Source organism: Falco rusticolus, chromosome 3 (genome assembly GCF_015220075.1).
Source record: "Falco rusticolus isolate bFalRus1 chromosome 3, bFalRus1.pri, whole genome shotgun sequence".
Classification (NCBI taxonomy): Eukaryota; Metazoa; Chordata; class Aves; order Falconiformes; family Falconidae; genus Falco; species Falco rusticolus.
The window spans coordinates 37,615,586-37,640,176 of NC_051189.1; the positions used below are offsets into that span (position 1 = coordinate 37,615,586).

The window sequence follows — 24,591 nt, forward strand, 5'->3', positions numbered from 1 at the left end:
TAATTTTTAGGTTCATTAACATTACAGATAAATGAATGTTGCTAGTGTAGCACTTGGGGATATTTTGTTAAGTTTTAAATCAAATTGTTTGGGTTCCAGTCACAGGATAGCTGTTGAAATACAAAGTACAATGCAAGAACTTTTTCTTTTTGGGGGTGGGGAGGTGGGGGGGGGTGGGGAAGAGGGAGGAAGGGTTTATGATTTGCAGCTACTGCCGAACTGAAAATGCTCTGTATAGGCTGCAGTTAGAAGTGGAGGAATCCAGTCAAATGTAACTCAAGTCTCTCTATACTACATTTTAGTACTGCCATATAGTCAGGTAAGTTGTCAATCACATGGTGCAGTGCACGTACATAGCAGACCTGTTGAAATAAGGAAGATTAGCAACAACTTAATGAAAGAAAAATTATAATTTTGAAGTATAATTTTGAATTTATTTTGAAGCATGATTTTTGCCTGCTAAACTTGATAGGCAAAATTGTGAATGGTTCAGTAAAAAAAAGTCCATTTCTATCCCTGCTTTCACACTGCCATTTCATGTGGATGACTACAAGGACAGCCAAGATATACATAAAATATTCAGGATAGGAAAAACAGCCCAAACTTCTTAATACCTCTCCATGATATTCTGTCCTGGTAGTACACATGCCTTGAACCCTCAGAGCAATTTCAGCCTGACACTCAAAGTAGAATGATGGAAGGCAGTTGGAAATTGGAAAGTTGGACCCACTGGAAATCTAAAACTAAATAATTAAGTATTAGAAAACCTCACAAGTTGTTTTAAAAGAGAAAAATGAAACAGGAACATGAATAAGGAGAGAAGAAAGCACAGAAATTCTTGAGAAAAAAAGACAGTAGACTTGCTGGGCATTCAATGAAAATGGATTTTCAAAGAGATTGGAACTTTTTATTTTACCAAACAGCTGATCATCTTATACTGCCCCATCCTCAAAAGTGCCAATATAATGTGTTTATAAAGTGCCAATAGTAATATTACACTTTATACATTTTCCTGATTTTTGCTGATAGTTATTTATATTACAAAGCACAGACAGTTGTGATATTTCAGCCTTTAAAAATATTTTGATTTGTAACTATGTACAAAGCTTTCTATGGGAAAGATTACACAGTGCTGTGTAATGAAACAAAGTAGTACCTTGTCAACATATACTTGTGGATACCTTCCCATAAACTTCTGCCTTTTTAAATCCTGAATATTCCTTTCCAAAGGAATTAAAGATTCTTAGTGCTACATATATAATGATGGTACCTTGCAGCCTTGCTAATATATTTTCATAAAACTCAACTTTTGAACAAAAACCTTTGAAGAAAATAGTGGAATCATTACATACAGCAAATCTTACTATTATCTGATCTTCCTGTAGGTCTATTTACTCATTACTTCATGAGTAGATTCTCTACACTAAAAGACACATGAGGTCATATTCTCTAATTTCTGATGTGTCTTAAATTTACAGTTTCTTATGTATATCTAAAGGATTTCGAATATCACTAGTAACATTCCCTTCTCTCCTGCTATTTTTTTTTTTTTTTTTTTTTTTTGCTTCTACAGCACAGGTACATTAACATTGTAGGCATATATACACATGATTATTTTTGTCTCTCTTTTGAAAGATATTTCCCTAAATCTATCTTGAATGCACTGAGTTAGACAAGCTTCAGTTTCTTTCTCCATCACCAAACATTGCACAAAGTTATAAAGTTTTCTCAATGTAGAATATTTTCTCATCCTCTATTCTTCTCCATCTGCAAGCATGATCTAATATTCCCCCAAAACAACGAAAGCACAAAAAGGGAAAGACTTTGTCAAACTCACTGTTTGTTTTATTGAGAAATATCTTCAAAGAGGAAATTAAAAATCATGTATATTGATAATAAAATGAACATTTAGGGTTTTTTCCCTTCTATCAAATATTAACTAGCTGCCATCTATATGTGTATTTAATATAGATGATACAAAGTGAAATAAAAATTGTGTATTTCAATTCTTGAATTTTCACAATGGTTGTGGAACTGGTCCAGGAGCTGTAAACTTACCAGAGTATGATCTCTACTAAACGTATAAGTAAAGTGTTACAGAAATTACGTCCACACACTGCCAGCATAAAAAGAGCTAAGACTGTACTACCCTAGATGGTGTTCTTACCAAATTTTGTGAATGCAGGGTATTACTTGTTTCAAAGTAGTTTTTAGTAGTAGCCCTAACATGACTTTTCACCTATGAAAAGTCTAGGATTCCTCTTATAATATTGTCTGTAAATTAACAATACTTCATTGTGCAGTTATCCTGTGTGGTGTGTAGTCAGTATAGCAAGCCTAAGATATTTCTTCAGTTATATTTGACCTAGAAAATAAAATTCATGAAGTGATGTATCATAAAAGGCATCAACTATTGTACATTCCAATTTACATAAGCATAAATTGTTACACAATGGCTATAATTCTAGAAATTTTAATTTTGAAGCAATGAATTTGCATGTAGCATTCTATAGATCTCCTTAAATTAGCCTGGAAAAGAAAAGGATTATTGAGGAACAAAGAGAAAAATAAAGCAAATTAAAACAGTAATTTCTAGAGTATTTATGATACAGAAATTAAAATGTTACATAAACAGAAATGGTATGGCAGTAGCACACAGAAATACTCAGACCACTCATTCAGGTCGCTACTAAGTAGTACATACCATGTGGGTGCTTTGAATGTCTCCTGGGAGTATACCAAATTAGGAATAAATTATTCATTGGCATGCATTTTGGAGAATGGTTTTACATGACTTACAAGCAACAGTCCTGATTTCAGAATAATATAGAGAAATGAAAGAAAAAGTCTTCATAGACATGAATCTCAGACTCTTTGGACTCATTTTTTGAAACTCTCGTATTTTTCTTTTTTTTGGCACTCACTCAGGAGCATCTTCATTAGTCCTTATTTTCCAACAATATTAGGGATGCAATGCAGCAAATGGTGACAGTGCACCCTTAATTCCACTTTGTGTTGGTATTAATATCACCTCTACTTGAACGCATTTAAACCAACAGTCAGCTTATCCATGTAACTAATTATACTGTACTTTTAAAAGACAAAGCTGTACTTGAAAAAGCTGGAGTAGTTAGAAGATGCTTAAAACATCTGGCCCTACAGCAACAGAAAGACTACAATGTAACAGCTACTGATAATGCAACAGTAACAGTAAATAGCAACAAGGAAACAAAACATTCTATTACATAGTGCTTTATTCTGTAGCAAAACAATAATATTGTCTTATTCTGTATCAAAACAGTATGTAAGTCAATGACTTGTTTTTTCACTCTAAAAATGTAGGTCTTTATTTGACTTTTCTCACTTACAGTATGGCTTTTACTATATTAGTTGCTAACAAAACCCACTCTACTATATGTAAAAATGCAGAAATCAGACTGAATAGAGAGGTTAAACTTCAGTAGAGCAAAAGAGTGTTTATACAATGATTACTTACCTGTCAGCTAAAGTTTGACTTTTTTTTTTTTTTTTTTTTTTTCAAATTCAGCAGAAGCCCAGGCACATATGCTCTTTAAAAACTTAATGTATGGCACAAGGAAATGGAGTACACCATTCTCTCCCTCTTCTAGGCACCTGCCTCAACCTATTTTGTAATAAAATGTGAAACTGCTTGCTTGTAAAACCATGACAATGGGAGAAATGAAAAGAAATTCCATTAGAAAAGGAAAGCATTTTTTCACCTTCGACAGCAGCTTTTTGTTCAAGGGAAACAAAACCAAAGGGATCATCTGATAGATATTGCCCGTTTTAGACAGATCTAGGCCATACAGTTTAATATCTTCAGTTACTCATTAAGATTTTTTTGAGTTACATATACACAAAAAGATTTACTGATAAAACTATTGATAGAAAATTACTTATAAATTAAGATGGAATACAAAAACACTAGGAAATTTTGTTCTAGCAGTCACTATACCAGTTAATCACTGTTGTCAGAAACAAACAGACTAGCCTTTTGAGTAATTTGATCAAATTAGAAACATTTCATATCATAATGCTGCTGACTTCTAAATCACTAATTGAACAATGAACTCAAAATCATGTTCTGAAAAATAAAATATGAACCAGGGTAAGTTAAGTCATTTTAGCTTACTAGATTTCCAAACATCTAAAATTAACTTTGTGAGGACTTTCAAAAGATAGTTTTGAAAATTAGACTAGGAGGTGAAAATCTGATTTTTCCTCAGAGATTTCAGAGAAAATTGGTGTATTGGAGCTCTTAAACGATGCTTACCACTGAATTCCTTAACTTGTAAAATTATAAATAACACCAACCCACCCCAGATATGTGATACTAATTAAAATATTAATTTTAAAAAATATGGCAAATTCTGTTTTGGATATAAATTTAATACAGATAAGTAGGAATTAATTACAAAGCTAAAAGTTTATGATTCTTCTTGCAAAAGGAATCTTGAAAAAGTCATACTTTTGAGGTGCAAATGTGCCCTAAACTTTATTTTAGTTTAGTTTAGTTTAGTTTTACATACCAACTTGTATGTAGACATACTCATGGACATTGATTTGTTTGCCCACACTCATTTGCAAATGTGCATACATACACAAAAAGTGTCTTACAAGAAGAAATCTCACAAAAAATGAAATAATAGGATGCAATTCATTCAAAGCACTTGAATATAACTACATTTTCTATAATTTGGTCAATAGCGTTATATAGATCCCCCTCCCCCCTCCCCCCCCCCCCAGGAAAAAAAAAAAAAAAAAAGGGAATTAAAGAAGTCAAAAGTACCAATGGAATAGACAGTATCTTGGCTTAGGATAAAAGTGATTGCAACCATAGAGGTATAGATATATTTTAACTTACCTATGTAGACCATACCTAAAAATTTCTAAAGCACTATTAGACTAAAATTTCTAGACACTTTTTAAGTTGTGTAGTCTTGGAAGCCTTGTAAGATTTTTTAAAAAGCAGAAACTAATGCTCTAATCATGTTCTAATTCTCTGCTAATACTTCTTAGGATTTTACAATGTGATTCAAAAAATTCTGCCCTGGCAGTTACTTATCTAGTCCAGTCAAATTATCAGAAGAGCTGATATCATAAATCCATACTAATTTGCATTAATTGTAGTTACGAAGATCAAATGTACACTAATATAATTAATACAAATTACAGTGGGTGTACTGTAAACACATCTTGTCCTACTATCTCCTGTATTGGTTTTATGAGATTTCAAATATTATTGATAAAGATAACAAAATACGATAATTTGACTCTGTATTAGGCTCCATATGACATTCTGAATAGGAGGCTAAAACAAGACAAAATCAACATGCTGTGCATTTTCAAAAGCTATTTTTATTGAGGCAACCTATGAAGGTTTGTCATTAATTCTGTAACACTCACTATTTAAAGTCAAGATTGTATTAAAAAAATGTATGCTTTAATACATTCCATTTTAATCCCATTTACTTAGACAGGAGTTACTACTTCACTCACTGAAGTCCTGTGGGCTGCATTTTGCCACAATATGAGAGTCGATTATAGTGTTCTTCTGGCTTTATAACATATGAATCCATTAATATCTGCAGAATTAAGCAGTTTTATGTCTGGTAGTTAAAAACTTGCATGACTGCATTAAAGGAGGCTAAAAAGTTACCATATTTCAATGTAAAATTCTTTCTAATGAACTCTTTACATAAGTAAAGATAATAAATAAAATCTTCAGAAAGATGAACCCTGGACTGTGACTTCCCAAGTTACTTAGCTTGGGAACTAATTCAGAACCAGTTGCTCCCAGTAGCAATTTGCCTCTATCAAATCAATATTCATTAAAAAAAATTATGTTATGATACATCGATAATCATAGCTTTACCATGAGTAACTATTACAATTGCTTGATTGAATTTTCAAGGCATATATATCTTTACATTAAATCTTTCTATGCTCTCCAATCACCTTATTAAAAAATATTTATTCAAGCAAATGACTAGCATTTTACTATATTTAAAATTCATTTTTATACCTTAATGACATATGTTTAAAATACTGGAAATGCAAAAAAATTATCATAAAACTAAGTTAAAACTGTAATCCGAATTGTGTGTAGTATTTCTTCAACTATGATTTCCAGAGAACTTGTACGTAATGAAACTTTTACAAACGAAAACATTTTGGTTTTTTCAAACAGTAACTTTTTTTCTTCCCCCTCCCCCCGAATGTTTAAATGTTTTCCATGGAAACATTTTGCTATCATAGAGACCACAGGTGGCAACAAATTTCAGTTGAATAAATTTTATTATATTCTTTCTGTTGAAAGCTTATAGTGCTCTAGAATTAATATACTACTTTAGTGAAACAATACAGTAAATAATCCATCTCCATTGGCCCCTTTCAGTAACAGCAGAGTAGAAAAAGTGTATTAATTATTCTACTAATTGTTTTGGTTTTCCCACTTTGCTCATCTATGCACATTCTCCCATCCTTATTTTTCCATTAAAAACAAACAAACAAACAAACAAATCCCACAAAAAAACCCCAAAACAACCAAACAAACAAATCACCACAACAAAAAAACCCAGACAGGAACAAACAAACCCATACTCCAAAAGAACAAATCAGCTTAAACATAAACAATAAAAGTCAGACACATTATTTTAACTTTTTTCTCTCTGCCATAAATCATTCCCTTGTAAGTCCTTATCTTTATATATGAGATACTATTCAAAACAGTGACTCGTATTTACATCTGTGAAATAATTAGTACATTTATTAGAGCCAAAATAGAGAAATTAACAAAATAATTCTGTATCATTTAATGAATTGCGGGGAAAAGGTAACTGATCAGATTATTCTCTTCTAAATTTAGACATCTGCACTTAGATAATAATGTGTGACTTCATAACTACACTTCCATTGCACTGAGTGGAGGCCTGATCATATGGTTGTCTGGAGAGATTTTTGGCTCATCTGAAAACAGACTTTAGTATTTGATTGGCTGAGTGTTTATTCAGCCCTTGATGCCACTCACTGAATCGATTATTTCTCCAATGACCATACTAAGAACTTAGACACCTCCCTCATATATTCCCACCCACACTGTAGACACACAAAGTTAGACAGGATGAATCCCACCCACAAGAGTTTAAAAAGAAAGAACATTGTTTTATATTAACTAAATATTTTCAGCAATACTTCTCATGTTTGTGTTGAAAGTGAATTTTACAGCTAATGTTATTTAAATCATATTTCCTTATCCAGTGGAAAAATCATCCAAGAACATTTACTTATATTACTTCAAAAACTAAGCTTCAATTTCATATACTGTACCAAGGCTATTACCTGAGTACTGTGTATTTTATCAGTTTTTCCACTGTGCCACAGTGCCGCTGGAGAATTTTGAGCTGAGACTGCTCTTCTAAAAGCTACTGCTGTACATGGCAGTGTTTTTTCTGTGTCTGGCTGATCCCTTCTTACAGTTTTGCCATGTGATTTGCATGCTTTTTAAGCTTAAAAGCAGTTTAGATTATATGGTACAATGTAGATGGAAAAGCTTTCATTCCTGCCAAATCTTTATTTCTTCTCCTAGAAGTATCCAATTTAAACAAACATTTTATTATATTCTTCAACTGATCTCAATCCTTTTCATTTCTGCTTATTAATTACAGAGATGAAAATTATGAGCAAACTACTTTTTTTTTACACAGCTGTGTCAAGTTAAAAGTAAAAATAAACAACAAATAAACAAACAAAAAGTAATTCCTCTCTATAAATGCATATGCAAGAAAGGGGGAGGCAGAAACAACTAGTTTTCCTGCAGTTTACATGACCTTTTCAATAGAAAATGAATTTAACTCAAATCTCCAGAGCAGGCAAGAAAATTATGGTGGAGTAAGATGGAATGCAGATTTTGTAAATTGGGTGCATTGTTTTCCCTTCAGTAAACAGGAGTTAAGCTATTCCTTTTTTCACTGAAAGAAAACCAAAACAAGTAGTTGCATTTTTTTCCCATAGACTCTCAGTTCATACACAGAGTTGCTGTGGAGTAGCTGGCTCCATGAATTCACATGATCATTTACTTTCTGTTATAACTTGGTCTTCTATATGTCCTTTTACTCAAATCATATTAATTTTCTTTATCTTTGCTGATAACCAAGACAAGATACCTCACTTACTTTTGTTTCAAAATCCTTATTTATTTAAAATCCAATTTATCCTGAAAAAAATCCATATATAAATACACACAAATATATATGAAATCTTAGTATTTTTAAAAAATTTAAATTAAATTACAGAACTTTTGCAAAATAAGAAATCTCTGAATGTAAAGTGCTAGATAAGAGTTAGATGTTGTTATTAGCACAACTATTATTCATGCATTGTTCAAAATCTGTAGACTTTTTTCAGCCAGGAATAACATTAGGTATTAAATAATGCAGCTATTTGCCTCAGTCCAAACTGAAGGTAATTGTGAAGTTCTATAGAAGGGTCACAGAATGTCATGAAGCATTAGAATTGTCTTTTAATGAACAAAAGGTAAGTGCAAATGGTATTTTTCAACAACACTATTGCAAATTTCCCACAGTGTAATGTTTCCTAAAACAAAATATTACTTCATGTATTTTTCTTCTTAAGTTTTTGTACTAATATTTTATGCCTTTATGCATTACTAAAACTTATAAATTATTAACACTACATATTGGGCAGACAGATATTTATAGGAGTGAGGGCTTTAAAGATTAATTTGTCACTTTCTTGAAGAGTTTCTGAAAGTAGCAGAACTGAGTAGAATAACAATTACAAACTTTGAAAAATTCACATTTTTAGAGATTTCAACGCACTAAGTGATACAAATTCAAAATGGGATGAAGCAAATCCCTTTCCCAGCAGTAGAAAGAAAAAGATTTTTCCAACTTTTTATATACTTTATGTGTTATGTAATCTGGAAAGTGTATTTAAGAATTAGGAGTGTTAATGAGCACCATCAGCTGATCTGGATTATAAATAATTATTGTTTTTCCCAGAAAAATCATGGCTAAACAAAACAATTTCATTTTTTAAGGTTTCCATGGAACAGTGCTGCTTTCACAGTAACTTTAGTTCATAGATTTGGAAAATTATTTTTATCTTTATCCCCAAATTCTGTTGATTCTGCATAGAGCAAGATAAGACATGAAGTCATCCACTTTGGCACCAACAAAAGCTACTTCTTCTTCTCCACCTACAGTCTTGTAGCCCATGTAAGCAAGTTAAGCAGGTCCAGATGACCATAAAATTCAGCTTGGATGGCCTGGTGTAGGAAACCATATTCAATTTTGCCCAGTGGACATCAAGGATCTGAAGAGGAAGAAACTCAAAGACAAGTAATTCAGATCAAACTTACAGTTCCTATAATTTTAGGGAGTTACTTCAGAAATAAGTCCCAACTGAACAAATCCCTGGGTCCCAACTCATCTAGATGACACTGATTACCTTCTGTAACAAAATAGTGTTGTGTCAGTTAAATCTACAGGCAAACAACATGTCATAACTTTTCAAAATCTGGGCTGTTCTCTCTAAATCTGTAACTTAACACCGATGAACTGTATTTTTCCTGATAAACTGTGTGCTCATCTCAGATTTCTGATCACTTTTTTTCTGGCAAAGATTACTTCAAAATAATCTCCAGAAATGCTTTTCCCACAAGTCTGAAGGCTTACCACTTCCTTAAAGTAGAAGTCAGCATCAATTTCTTACTGTGCCCAAGCAAAAAGGGACAGCAGAATTAGATGAAATATCTCAATACTTCTGAAAGGGATATGTCCTTCCCACTTCTTGGACTATTTTAATGATAAAGATGTATCCTATTCAGAGAGCAGACACTGTGTTGCTCTTCTTACAGAGACTAAAGTAAGAAACAAACAAATATTAGGTCTATGAGTGAATATTTTCAATTATCTGTAAAAAATGGTTAATATATGTTATGATAAACTTACTGAATTGTTATTTGCCTTCCTATATATTGTTTTAGTCCCATACTTGAAAAAGCAACTGCAAAAGAAAACTACAGAAGGTTATTTATTCGGAAATACTTAATAGATGTTAAGCAAATATATCAGCAGAAACAGTTCCTTACTGTGTAACTAAGGTGAGTTCCCTGACATGCTTCTAATCTTGTAGGTATCCGTGTTGGAAACTAAGGATCAACCTTATGTGTCTTTATACAAACCCACCTCACTTTTCAGAGTAACAAGATCCTTAGCAGAGTCCCATGGACTGAAAAATATGCAGGTGCATGGAAATAAGAGAATAATTGTGGGATATATTTGGGAAAAAAATTCTTAAAGGAGTTATTCTCAAGAAAACAAGTATTTTGTATTCTTCATTACTCACTTGTGATTACCTGGTGATTACCCTTCCAAATACTCTTTCCAGAAATGCATGAAATTTTTGTCAAGTTAGGCATTTATTTTTAAAATTGTCATAATGGAGGATTGATAGTCATATCTGAACACATTACCAATGTCTTTTCCTAAACATACCTAAAAAAGGAACTTTTTAAAAGCATGCTTCAGGGGCTGGCTGAATCTTGTTAGAATATTTCCTAGCTTGCAAGGAAATACATAGCTTGTTCAACTTGTAAGAATAGCCATATAGTGTAAAAAAAATACACTTAAATACCCTGAGAAGAAATAGTTTGTCTCCAAATACCACAGAGCCAACAGCTACAAAACAAAATATAGTTTTGTTAAAAGTTAGCTTAGGTTTCAGAAAGGCTATTATCTAATGAATACTGTAGGCTGCCTTTCTCTTTCTGGATTTAGCTTTACTAATTAGTCTACTATCATGACGACACATCTTGTAGAACGTAAGCAATCACAGTATCACTGAGTATAGGAAAGTGCTAAGCCACTTCTGTTAAACATTTGATGTTGCCTACCTGCATGTATTTCTCCTTATGAAACAAGGAGAAAGCTGATTTAGCTACTATGACAAATATTGCTTACATTGGTCAGTGGTACAATTGTCACACAAACAGGTAATGCCAGAAATTTATAGAGTGAGTTGCAAATAGCTCATCAAACTTATGTTTCAGAAATGCCAAAAAATACTAGATGCAAATCTCAGTGTGGAAACAGCTGTCAAATGGTTATAACGCACAGACCAATTTTTAGAAGCACTGAAAGAAAAGGATGAGGAAAAAACAACTAACATCTGGCAGATCAGCGAGATGCCTCTGATTAAAATAATAGTCACACTTGATAGCTTTTTCAGGAAAAAAATATTAGAGAGATGGGAAAGGTAAGCAACCTACAGGAAAAATGCTTCCAGTGAAGTAGGAGAATTGTTCTGGTTTCAGCTGGGATAGAGTTAATATTCTTAGTAGCTGGTGCAGTGCTGTGTTTTGGATTTGGTGTGAGAGCAATGCTGATAATATACTGATAGGTTTGATTGTTGCTGGGTGATGTTTATACTCAGGACTTTTCAGTTTCTCAGGCCCTGCCAGCGAGAGGGCTGGAGGGGCATGGGACATTGGAAGGGGACACAGCCAGAACAGGTGACCCGAACTAGCCAAGGGGATATCCCATACCTTATGTCATGCTGAGTATATATAAGCCAAGGGGAAGAAGAAGGAAGGGGGGGGACATCTAGCATTATGGTGTTTGTCTTCCCAAGTAACCATTACGTGCGATGGAGCGCGGCTTCCCTGGGGATGGCTGAGCACCTGCCTGCCCATGGGAAGTGGTGAATTAATTTCTTGCTTTGCTTTGCTTGCATGCACAGCTTTTGCTTTACCTATTGAATTGTTCTTATCTCAACCCCTGAGTTTTACATTCCTTTCCGATTCCCCTCCCCATCCCTCTGGGTGAGGGGGGAGTGGGTGAGCAGCTGCGTGGTGCTTGGTTGCCAGACGGGGTAAAACCACTACAAAAATACATGAGGAAGTGACTGTGAGCTGTTGTGGTCAGCATCCACTATCAGTTCTTGGGAAGTAAATGTAAATTCTTTATTATTCCTCAACAAGTCACTGTTACCAAAAAACTTCTGGTAATTATACTTAAAACTGCCAGCAGGCAAAGTGGAAGAACTATGAAGTACTGTTTTCCGCTAAGAATGAAAAAACAGAAAATTTACTGTTATGTGGATTTATTGATCCATGGGGAGCTGACATTTCTGGAAGCCAAGTGTTAATAGTCAGTTAGAGAGACAGTTACAGATGAAAGGGGTTCTCATCCAAAATGGTAAATGATGAATGAACATCATGGTCAACCATAGTCAGAAGCAAAGAAAAAAACCTACTGAAATTCTAAAAACACCAAAAGGTATTTTTCCTTTTAGAGATTTATCTGACAGATTGTTTAGCTAAATAAACCTTTGGTTAGATTTAAAATAGCAAATCTTACAACTCTGCATAAGAAAATTGTTGGCCAGAAGATCCACTGATCAAATTTTGCTTCATAGCTGCAAAGAAAAAACCCAAAGCCATGCAAACAAGTTATACTCATACTTGGTAGGAACTGAAGCGACTACTAACAGTAGTCAACAATAGTGTTTACCACAGAACATTCAAGTTTGGTGAGAAATCTATAATGACAAGGATCAACTTAATATTGTAATATGCTATGATAAAAGTTTCTACTTCAAAATATTCTAGTGGGTTTTTTGAGGCAAAAAGGCTTTTAGAGGCCTTAAGAAGGATCCTGATGTAATCCTAGCAGTTACTAGACTTAGGAAAATAACATATTTTGCCACTGTGAGCTCTGATAACTGAAATATCCAACTTAAAGGAAACCCCAAATGAACGTAAATAAATCAAAATCAAAACTTAAATCACACAGAACCACAGCCTCCTCTTAAGCCTCCTCTTGGTTTTAGAAGGTGGTGCTGCCTGTTACAGCTTTTATTGATGATAACAACATATGGCAATTTAAAGTCCATTCCTTAGAAATCTCTGAGTACAAATTTTAAAGAATTCAGGAAAAAGAACAAGATGCTTCCCTTGCTTTAAAAAAGTCTTTTGAATATTTGCATGATATTCCTGATGCTTATCCTTAAAGAACTAATATAAAATACAGCTCTGAAAATTATAGGCAAGGGAGTATTAAGACTATGTCTAGGTTAGGTTTCTTTCATTAGTGTTTGTTATTTTCAAAGTTCCATTTGATGTCTATGAGCCAAAAAGCTCTTGCATACTCTCATCAGTTTCAGCAAGATGATGTCAACAAGTAATTCATTTGTTCTATCTTCATCTATTGGCATGATGCTATTATGGTGGTATATCATTCTGCTGCCTATATAAAGTTTTCTATTTTTAGGCAAGGTTTTCAGTTGCCTAGAGCTTTGCCCAACTTCATCTGTTTGGACTGAAATTTTTCTTGTTGACTTTTTGCTCAAGGCCAAATTATGTTGGAAAGTGCAAACAAAAAGAGTATGGTTATTTCTAAGAATGATATTAACAAATATATGTGTGTGTATGGAGAGAGAGAGAGAATTTATCTTAAAATTTTTGTATCTATTCTGTTGAAAAGTTCTAATGTCTTGGAGAAGGGCAGTGCCTTGTTATGGCTTTTGCTGCCTTGGAAATACAAAATTAAGATAATTTTTCAGACAGACCTATGTAGTTTCAGCACATTTTAGCTTGGTTGGCACAAGGTGGCCAAAAATGACAAAAATTACTTTCCTGCTAGATAAAGTGTCTGCCTGCCAAATCTCTGTCTGACCTCATCAAGTCAGACAACACAACACATCAAGCAGGGAATCCCTTCGCAGCTGTTTCTTTTGAAAAGCATCCATATGAAAGTGGTGAATCTAATTTTACTTTTTAGGCTGGGTACCTCCTGAAATCTATTTGATTTGGGAGCCAGTTCTGATGCTGATTTTACTTCTAAAAAAATAATCACTGTGGCAAGGACAAATATTCAGCATTCACCATACATCAGAATTAAGTATGCCAGGTATCTTAATTTCTGCCTAACCTATGCGTATTTACACATTTGTAACTTTATCACTTGATATTATCCCTTACTTTAAACATCCAGCTTATAACAATGACTTTTTATCACTTAGGGCTTGGATAGTTCAGCATTTTGATTCCTTATTATTTATCTTTCAGTGTTCAAAGTACAATACTCAAGTGCTTACCTGAATAAAAAAATATCTTGGCTCATAAACTTCTCTACATGATTTTCTAAAGCCTTCATATTCATTCACATTTTTATTCTTTTATTTTTGTTTAATTCCTTGGTCATGCACACTGTACAAACTAGTTAAGTCCAAAACAAGATTCTGGAACAAACTTCTAGTCCATTCAGTGGCAAATTCTGAATCTGCAACCCTACAGACAATGTCAATATGCACCAGCTTACAGGATTTGAACTAAGAAACAGGGCTCATGTACTTACACAACTAAAAGGAAAGTATAAATATAACCATGGATTTTCAGCACAGTGGTGTCTGAGTGTTTCATAAATATCAGCATCTCATAATGTGAGAATATAGCTTTATTATCATTTTACAGGTAGGCAGTTGAAGCAAACAGATTTTGGGACATGGAGTAGAAGAAGATAAGGATGCTCACATATAGTACAAATAAAATGTGAAATTACTTTCTATTAGTATGCTTATTTGTGATATGGGAGAACACAGATTAATTTCTCTTTTATTTTGAAGCAGTTTGAATGAGCCTCATTCCATATCATTCTGAGAGGGATGGCACTCTGTCTTTATTGCAGTCTTTCCCTTTTTGTAGGCAATTTTAGCAGTTGTTCCATCAAAGACAGACAGGAAAACTTGTATGTGCTCAGGCACTACTGTCTTCCCCTGCAATGTAGATGACCTTGGCTCAAATCCCCAGTCAGACAAAGGACAGGACTGAACCTTGTCTTCTGATACCTTTTGTTAATACTTCTTTGTAAAGACCTTTAACCATTCAGAGCATATCATTATTGGCTACAGTTGTACTTGGGAAAGTTCAGCCTGCTACAGATAAGACTGTGGAATCTCAGATTAGATATTTAGAAAAGTTTATATGAAGAATCTTGCTTGACTTCTGTGGGAGAGGCCACAAAAATATCTAGTTCTGCAGCTCAGCATTCAACTGCTTCATCACATGACACTTTATTATTTTTTTTCCTAGGGTTTTCTTCTTCATCAACTGTACAACTTCCTTCTCCAACAACACAGGAGGAAAGTCTTGCAGACAACATACCTCGATGTATGTCTTTGATCAATTCCTTCATCATTCCCTTTCCTGCAACACTAAGCAAGGACCAAAGTAAATGATAGCATTTTAGTTTACAAATAAGATATTTTCATAAGCTGTAACAAAAACTTCTGATCTGAAGTTGCAAAAGTCTTTTTTTTTTTTTTTTTTTTGTAAATCTAGTAATTGTGGAGGTTGAAGAGAAAAAGCTTAACTTTGGACTTTGAAAGAATACTTTATATTTACCTACAAAACTGTTTAGCTCTAAAAACTTTTTCCAAGTTAAAAAACAAAGCAACACAAAACTTGGGTACTTGTCAGTTTGTATTAATCACACGCACAAAACCACAGGTTTAAAAACTTTTCAGTACTCTTAAGGTAATCATAATGTATTTTTCTTTTCTTAGTATGCTGCATCTTTTAAATATATGCTTCATTTCTTCATCATTTGGCTCTGTCCCATGTTGGAATTGCTCCCTGCTGTTAATTAGAGGTGACTATGATTTGATTAATCTCAAACATGTGTTATATATGCACAATATGGAAAACTGTATTCTATATTTTTCTGCTTAAGGTATGCTTGAATGTAATGGAAGTAAGCCAAACATTTTTTAATGACTCAGGACCTAATCTTATCACAATGAACAATATGGATATGATCAAAATAAGACATTCTAATCCATCTGAAGTGTTAAAAGTTCACAGAAATATGCACTAATCATGTACAGTATTTCTCAATATAATACAAACAAGATTTCAAATGCATCAATGCATACCATCTGAACATCATCGCTATGTGTAAATCTTAAATTCTCCACCTCTCTCTTCATTTCAACAAAGTTTTATCTCACACTGACAATTTGCTTTTCCTGGTCTCACATTGTTGGCATGGTTCCATGTATACTTTTTTGAAGACACTACTCATTTTTCAGACTTAAGGAGCTAGCAGTCAGCAATGGCTATAACATTTCTGTATTATTTTATATAGTTCTTGGTCTTGAAAGGTCTTTAATAAGTAGAGTACAACTGTAAATTAATTTATTAGCACAGGATTATTTGTAAGCTTAAATTCAATTTTGAAGTTAGTAATCATGCAGTTATACAAGAAAGGTTTGCTATAAAAGAATAATTGTTTTCTGTGTTTATAAGCATCTTTAAAGATCACTCAAAAAAGTTTTGAATACTTTATGTCACAGTAATGCTTATGCATTTTTGTGCAAATTAAAGTATTGAGACTATTAACAAAAGTTCTCTAAGGGATTTCCTCAGGCTATTCAAAAGAAATTATTTTAAATAAGTTAAATGTAACAATTTTAATTTTAAAAAATTACAATTATTTAATTTGCTTGCTCTAATTTTTTTGAAGTAGAACTTTTTGGTTGTTGTTGTTGTTGTTATAATTATTAATATACAGCCTCCAGTGGTAAAGTGAACTATAATTCTAATTAATTTTTCTTACAGCTGTATACAAATCAATAACTATAAGCATCCCAAAGGAAAAGCATGCTGTATGGCCCTCCAAGTTCCTAATGAATGCAAATAATCTGACCTTTCTCTGACAACTATGAATATTGTTTCACAATTTTGCCATTGAAATTGCTGTAATCAGCTATTCATACAGCAAATCCAAAGCCAATATTAGTTGTAAATAACTGTTCATTACAAGACAGTGTATTGTACAGTTACCATATTGAACAAACTTTATGATTTTGGGAATCAGTTCCTCTAACATATTTTGTCGAATAAGGTCTTCAAAGAAAACATGAATGTGGTCTTTACTTATATGTTAAGAGAAGTATTTTGTGTATCCTTGAAACTCCAGTTTAAATTATTACTTTTCTATTATTTGAAATACAAATACCTTCAAACCTTGAATTACTACTTTCTAGCTATAACATCTTTTTTATAAGTAGGGCAGTGAACTTGAAATGGAAGGAAGATTACAGTAAAAAATAATAAAAGCAGGATTTTGAATTTAAAAGGGGCAATATGTCCATGAAAATGAAGTATTTCTCATGCAATAATATAATAACACTGTGAATGAATGCAACAGAATGAAACAATGAGCTACTGTAGTACTACTACATCTAGTATTTCTTTCTCATAAATACTTTTCAAGGAGTGCTGGAAAAATTAACGTATAAATGGAAGCTATAGCACATATTTAACATCTATTTTAAAATTAAAAGCCTATAAAGGTTTAGGAGGAATTGAAATTAGGAGCACTTGCAATAGATCATTCTAATTTCTTCAAAACAGTAAAAATGCCTATGAAAACACTATTAAGAACAGATTTAAAGAACTAGTACTTATATTAAATATGTTAATTATAGATGCATGTTGACCTCAAAAAAACCCAACAGGATACAAAGAAAGGAAACTGTAAAATAGTCTAGTTTATCATTTATATTCAGAAAAAAAAAATGAATACATATGCTAGAAAGTACCACCCTTAACTGGGTATTATATTAATTAATATGTTTAAAAGTCTCCTTATTTTTAAGACAGAAGTTATTAAATTCTTAGAAGTAATTTCACTAAAATTATTAGTTCTCTTTGTCCTATTTTCATGTTTTGCAATAGCTTTCTGATTTAATAAGCTTTCAATACTCAGAAATCATAATAGAATAGCAACTAATGTCATGTTCAAATAATATGTGGGATATTTTAAAATAACAGTCCTTCCTTGATGACATTTCCTCAAGATCTTTACTCTCTTACTTGTAATTCTTTCATGTTCAGAATGAATCCCTGCTACATCTCACTCAATATTGATCTTCAAGGCATTTCTCCCAATCCTTTTCCCAGTGTGGTCACTGAACAGTATAAAAGTTCAATAGGAAGATCAGCTGCTCATCCACTTTTTGCTAAAGCAATTTGTATTATGGATTTATTTTAGCAGTCTACAGTGGCAGTTGCTGTTTTTACTATTTAAATGCTTTGATTATCTGACCTTTCTTACTTTATCTTTTTAAGTGCTGTGCATAGGCTTTAAAGTTGATCAATAAATGGGGATTCCTCCACCACATTATGTTGAAATCAATCCTGATTCAGACTATTTGTATTTCACTCTTATGAGTCCATCTGTCTTTCTTAATTTTATGTTCTCTTTTCTTAAATAATTTTATCTGCCACTGCAAATGCTTACTGTCAGGTAGATTTCCATTGCAATCAATTCAGCTTTTCCCAGTAGTAACTATAGTGTCTGGAAAGACACAAATATATAGGATCATACCCTATACCTGGACAGTCTTCTCCTATATTATTGTTGTTGTTATAAAATTTATTTATTTAAGTCATAGGTACTGTGAAAGTCAATAAACACAAATGTCAACTTTGGATATTCATTTCTTCAGTAACATTTAGAAAACAGAGTTTGTGGACTTCTAATCTCTAGCTTTATAGTTTTATGTTTATAGTTTTATGTCCTCTAAAATTAGACTAAACAGCACAAGCTTATTAATTTTTTTCAGATTTTCAATTTCTGTGAAAGAAGCAGATAAAGTAATAGAGCCAACCAGCCTCCAGCTGTGTCATGGTAAACCTTAAAATTTTCTGATCACCCTCAAGCACTATAACTAGTCTTGAATTTCTGCAGTGTCAAAATTGTATTCTTTGAGAAACTTTGTTATATATGGTGATTAATCTATTTAATATAAGTAAACACTTAAAATATTTAAAGTATTTCAAGTTTTTTAACTTTTTACAAATTTTAATCTTTACCTTGCTTAATTCATAATGAAAAGGTTATCACGGGTGTAAGAAGCTTTAGCATGGATATGTCAAAATAGAAAAGGAAGAAGAAACTAAATATAAAATCTAACAATGCATTAAATGTGCTATTCACGGAGTCCTGAACATTTAGGGGATTATCTACCTAGAACATATAAAACTTCCTGAATTACTACTTTGATCTCCGTTAAATATCTCCACAAATATTCAGAAAAAGGAATACCACTTCCCCTTTTTTTATCTAAATCACACACAGACATTAATTTATATTTCCATTAATTAATCTAAATATTCATCCACTTATTTCCTGTAATGCTTACATCATAATTCATTCCTTAAGTTCTATAATTAAGCATCACAAATTTAAAATAAAACAATGAGAGATACTTAATATTAAAAAAGTTTCCATCTTCAATCTTGCAAGTTTGTGAACAGCTTTTCACACGTTTATAAGGTAATTGGTTTCACAAAACTGCTGACATTCACACGTTTGAAAGACTGAAGCCTAGAAAGCCATTAAGATCTGATACTACTTTACTCAGCTTGCTAGATAATACATTATTTTTCCATGTATAAAAAGAAACTTACCTGTTTCTTCAAATCTTCTAGTTCTTTACCTGGTTGAGACTATTTCTCCTTTTCCCGGGGCTATTGCAGGTCAAGGGGTCACTGAGGCCTTGAGGAGCTGCTGTTCTTCCTCTTTTTTTGATGCTGTTATTCTTACCTTAAAGGTCTCCACACTTCCTGATTTTTTAAGAGAAAATAGGAATTATTCAAGTATTAAGTTTGTCAATGGTAAACAAAGTGAAGGTTTTGTAATGGCTGGGAGCAATTCTGCCTTAGTTGTAGCCCCATAGGATACACACCGTGATGTCTCTGATGAGAGGGGAAGGGCAAAAGGGGACAGGATCACAACTACCTTAAACATTCATATAATTAGAAGATGTTAATTTTAGCATAACTTAGAAAAAATAATGGGATGACAGAGGTTTAAAACATATTAGCATCAGTGGTGATGGTGGTGGTGAATATTTGGCCTATTTTGTGAAAGACATTATTAAACTTATATTAAAAACACTGTCCAAGTGAAAGTAAGCACATAAAGTAACTAATAGTAAACAGTCACTAAATAAAGAAAAACAGATCAGGATTTTCATTGGTAATTGTGTATGTGCATGAAAGAGAAATTGCTTAGATATCTAGTGTAGAAAATAATCCATACTCAAAAAAAGCAGCAAATATGCAACAGTTCCTTGCACAGTGGCACAGTGCCATTTTTGTTCTTTTCTGGACATGAATAATTTCAGAAATGCAAAATTATGGTTTCTAAGATTTTGCTATTTAAGACTTCAGTACGTATACATATATTTTTAAATGAATTATTAGTAATTATACTGAAATCCCGCCCTCTCAGTAATTTTTAAAAGAGCTTTAGTTAATGCAGGATGTCCCTCCTGAAAACAGATCAGGTTTTACTGATAATTCATTTCAGGTTTCCAGGGGAGCATTCTGTCTTCTCCTTTTAAAATTCCACTAACTAATAAAAGCACCTATTTCATTAGAGGGTTGTCCTGGTTTTCCTTTAAGCACTTCTGGAATGTGTGTGTGGATGTAAGTGGGTTGCTTTTGCCACAAACCTAGCCACTTAGAAAATAAAAATGAAAATACAAAGAAGGATAAGATTTTCTTGAAGGTGTCACACAATAGCTTCTAGTATGCGATGAGGGGAGGGTTCAACTTACACAATACTTACTAACATCACTTGTGAAGATTTTCCATTATATTGTGACAGCAGACAGGAAATTTAGAATAATTCACTGTGCCAAATATTATACATTTCTGCAGAGCACAGCTTAAAAAAGACAAGTCCATACGGTTTCTCTCAGGTGGGTAAATGTTAAGAGAGAAGAATCCAAGTTTCATGATGCAGCAGCACAAAGCTGGGAAGTGAAAATTATGTTGCAGCAGAGTCCTGAAAATATGACTGTAAAAGTTAATCAATAAAATGTCTATTCCTGTCTATTCACTAGAGGCCCCAGCTGCATAGCTTCACACAATCGATACTACAAATTATTACGATTTCCAGGTTCCCACCGGACATTCCGAACAAATCTTTCAAGTGTAACAGGCTTATATTGGGGGGGCAGGGGGTGGGGTGGGGGTGCAGCAATGTTACCTAAGGTTTATTTCATCCAGGATAAGTATGCAATAATATAAGCTGTGACTTCTAAAAACATCCAGTTGTTTCCCTCTGAAATACATATATTTGAGGCATCCTGTGAAATTAGCAAAAACATTTTTATTCTATTTTAAAACTAAAATTTTTTATTCTGGCAAACCAATGAATATAATGGACTTTTTATTGTTTTTAAATCCTGGTCAACCATTTCCTTTTTTCACCACTTCCAGGAAAATAACTTTTAACATACAACTTCACAACAAGGAAATGAAAGCATACAGAAATAGACTTTCCCCCTCAAAAGCCTTGCAAGAGCTATAGCAGAATATCAGCTCTATGTGTAGTTTTTACTGACCATTTTATGCTGAGCTGCATTTTTCTTTCTATGGTCCTATGCTCTTGCCTTGATACCAGCTGCATTTGCCAGATTAACTAAGTAGGGAGGTAGGTAAAGTCCAGGACTGTATGACTTTGAGTAAGTCAGCACCAAAGGGATGCTACTTTACAACATGTGCAGAACCCCTCATAGTGACTGAACATAACCCTTATGACATTCTCTGCCCCAGAAGACCCAGGGGACAGAGATCCATTGTTCTTTCTGTCTCCCAAGGAGCAGAACAGAGCAGATGATACCAACTGTCACTGCATGACTGTTTTCAGGTACACAGTAAGATGTTGTTTTAAAAAGGAATTTAAATATTTTAAATCTCCAACTTTTTTGTTCAGTTTTTAGCTTTATTATTTCAACTTTGCTAAAATTATTTCTTTATATCTGCACTTTTAATTTGCCAGATTCAACAAATACCTTGTGGACTGTCATCCTGCATTAATGAGTCAGAGTACTTTTTAAAAGCAATGGTATCACATATTTCAGTTTAAAACATAACCTCCGTCAATAAAAAATAATTTTTATAATCTATAGAGCCAAGCAAAGTTTCCCATAACTCAAAGCTTATTATGCTTACGTACTAAAGTAACAAACTTCCAAAGTCACTGAACAAACATGGAAAATAGAACAGGAAAAGGTAGGTTTGTTAATAATTTTTGCATGTTAACAGATTCATGCAGGTTTTATTTGTTCATACAAAGTATAACATAAAACTATAAAAAAAATCCTCTGAAAAATCTTCTAATGATTATCACTTGGCCCTCTATTTCAACATTAGCAAAACTCACTTCACTGAACTGTTGCAAAATTCTCTCAAAAGCTGTATTTCATCACACAATCGATCAGTTACAGCTGGGAGTTTCAATCCCCCTCCCCCCCACTATCTCACACTTAGTTACCACAATCAGTAGTCCTAAAAGTTTGTAACCGTTTTATTTTTAAAGAAGTATCTACAAGAATTGGCATAACATAGTATTTTGGTAACCAAGAGATCACTTGAAATGGTTAAGAAAACCCACTGTGGCAAAAAGACTCAAGATAGGTTAGGAAAGTAAATCAGTGACACTGTTCTCCCTAGAGAGGTACTAGTAATATCTTTAGAGATACAACTACAGGTTGAAAACCACCAAGCTGTTTTATTTAAAGAAATGAAGAAACATTACTGAAGACAATGCTTTTTCCATGAAGCTTTTCCCAGCCCTCAGCAGAAAAATTAACTAAAAACATTTGAACTACAGAAAGGATGAAGTTCTAGTCTAGAAGTCATTTACACTAAGCATACACTATCATATTTTGATTTTAGATATACAGTGTTTATTGCATCTGAACTTAGCAAACCTTCTCTCTGAGGAGATTTTTGAGATGGATTTTGATGCTTGCCATCAATCTGATAAAACATCTAGCTTTAAATGTTCAGCCCACCACCAGATGAATGAACTTACTTTTGCTACCAAGCTATTTTGTACAAAGTATTCATCATGCTTTGTGTTATTACAAAACAGCTTGAGATTCTGTCTGTATACTTAGTGATTGCTTAACATAACATGACTTTAGTAAGAGGAGAGTAACTGCATGCAAAAAGAATCAACTGAAAGGAGTAATTTTTACCATATTCTAAATCTGGAAAAATTGCAATAATGAATCAGGTTCAATATAAAAATATAGTTAACATTAAGCTAATTTATAAAAGTGAATTGTTGAAAATTGGTACTTTCTAATTAAATCCCGAGAGTTAGCATTCAATCTAATAGACACTAAATTTGGCTGATAAAAGCAGAAGCATTTTTTTCAGTGCAAACTTTTATAGTATACAGTATGCGGGTTTTTTTCCGTTTATGTTAGCAAGCTCATATTTGCCTTGCTGTTGTGACTAAAAGTTCAAACACTGAATTTCCTTTAATTTGATAGTGTCTTGCTTAGAGGCAGCTTCTTTAAAAAAAAAGAAAGACAATAAGACCCATATGTAACCTTTGGTCTCTAAATAGAGGAAGATGAGAATACCATTAATAGATAGGTAATAAATAATTACACATACTATTCTACTTCAACACTACCAAATCTCTCTAATTTGAAAAGTAAAACAGACCACTAATAATGGTATTTTTTCAACAGTCAATTTTTAAACGTAGAATATATTTCAAAGTATACATTAATCAATCATTTAGATTAAATAGTTGATTCAATACAGTTATATAACACATTTACACTACATCTTACCTGAGTGAAATGATTAATACAATACATATTAAAAGGATTTACTGTTGAATTTAATGCCTTCTGTTTCTTGAATACTGAAAAAGCAGTAACTCACTTGTAATCAGTAATTTCTTCTTCAGAAGTTATAATATGTTCTCTCAGGGTCTTCAGCTCTGTCTGTGATTTTCTACTGTTCTGTTCTTGGCGCACTGTTTCTGCTATTTGCTCACTTAGCTGCTCTTGAGTTGCTTTCAAGCTGGATTCCATTAGAAGAAGTTTTTCATCTTGACTGGCAAGTTCTTGGGCTGAAAGATAAAAAAAAAAAAAAAAGAAAAGAAAAGAAAAGAAAAAAAAAAAGCAAGCATTACATTTATACCAAAGCCGAGTGATATTTTTGTTTGAAATGTAATGTAGTGCAACCCTCTGTAAGAGCTGGGCAAATATTGTTTTCAGGAGAGGAGCATCATTCAGTTCCCAAATCTTGAAAGAAAAATATACCATAAATATATTAATGGCTGGATTAAGTCTCTTTCATTGTATTCCAATAAACATAAATAAAGACACTTGGATACAATATTCTGCAAACATTTAAACTGCTACCAAATCTTACTGTATATACACACATTCAGTATTTAGTTCATTCTAAAGCAAACACTTATTGCCTTCATATGTTACAATGTAAGTCAATCTGGAATTCAAAAGCACAGTTTTGGAATGATAGCAGCTTTTCTACCATTTCAGAATTGTAACGTATACAGTTTAAGCTCAAAGTCTTCAATTTCGTTACAATTTTTCATGAATTACAGAGCACATAGTAAAAACCCGTTCTTTTCCAAGGTCATCCAATAGATGGCAATCTTTCCTTAGACCAAAAGAAACCATAGCCCTACAATG

At 33.0% G+C, this 24,591-nt stretch overlaps 1 long non-coding RNA gene across 1 annotated transcript; it reads right to left on the bottom strand.

Moving 5' to 3' along the window:
- Positions 1 to 14,550: 14,550 nt before the first annotated feature.
- LOC119145304 lies at positions 14,551 to 23,981 on the bottom strand. Its single transcript, XR_005103384.1, has 3 exons — positions 23,813 to 23,981; positions 19,523 to 19,678; positions 14,551 to 15,258 (listed from the first exon to the last, which is right to left on the bottom strand). It is a non-coding gene; the product is annotated as an uncharacterized LOC119145304 (long non-coding RNA).
- Between the last annotated feature and the right edge of the window lie 610 nt (positions 23,982 to 24,591).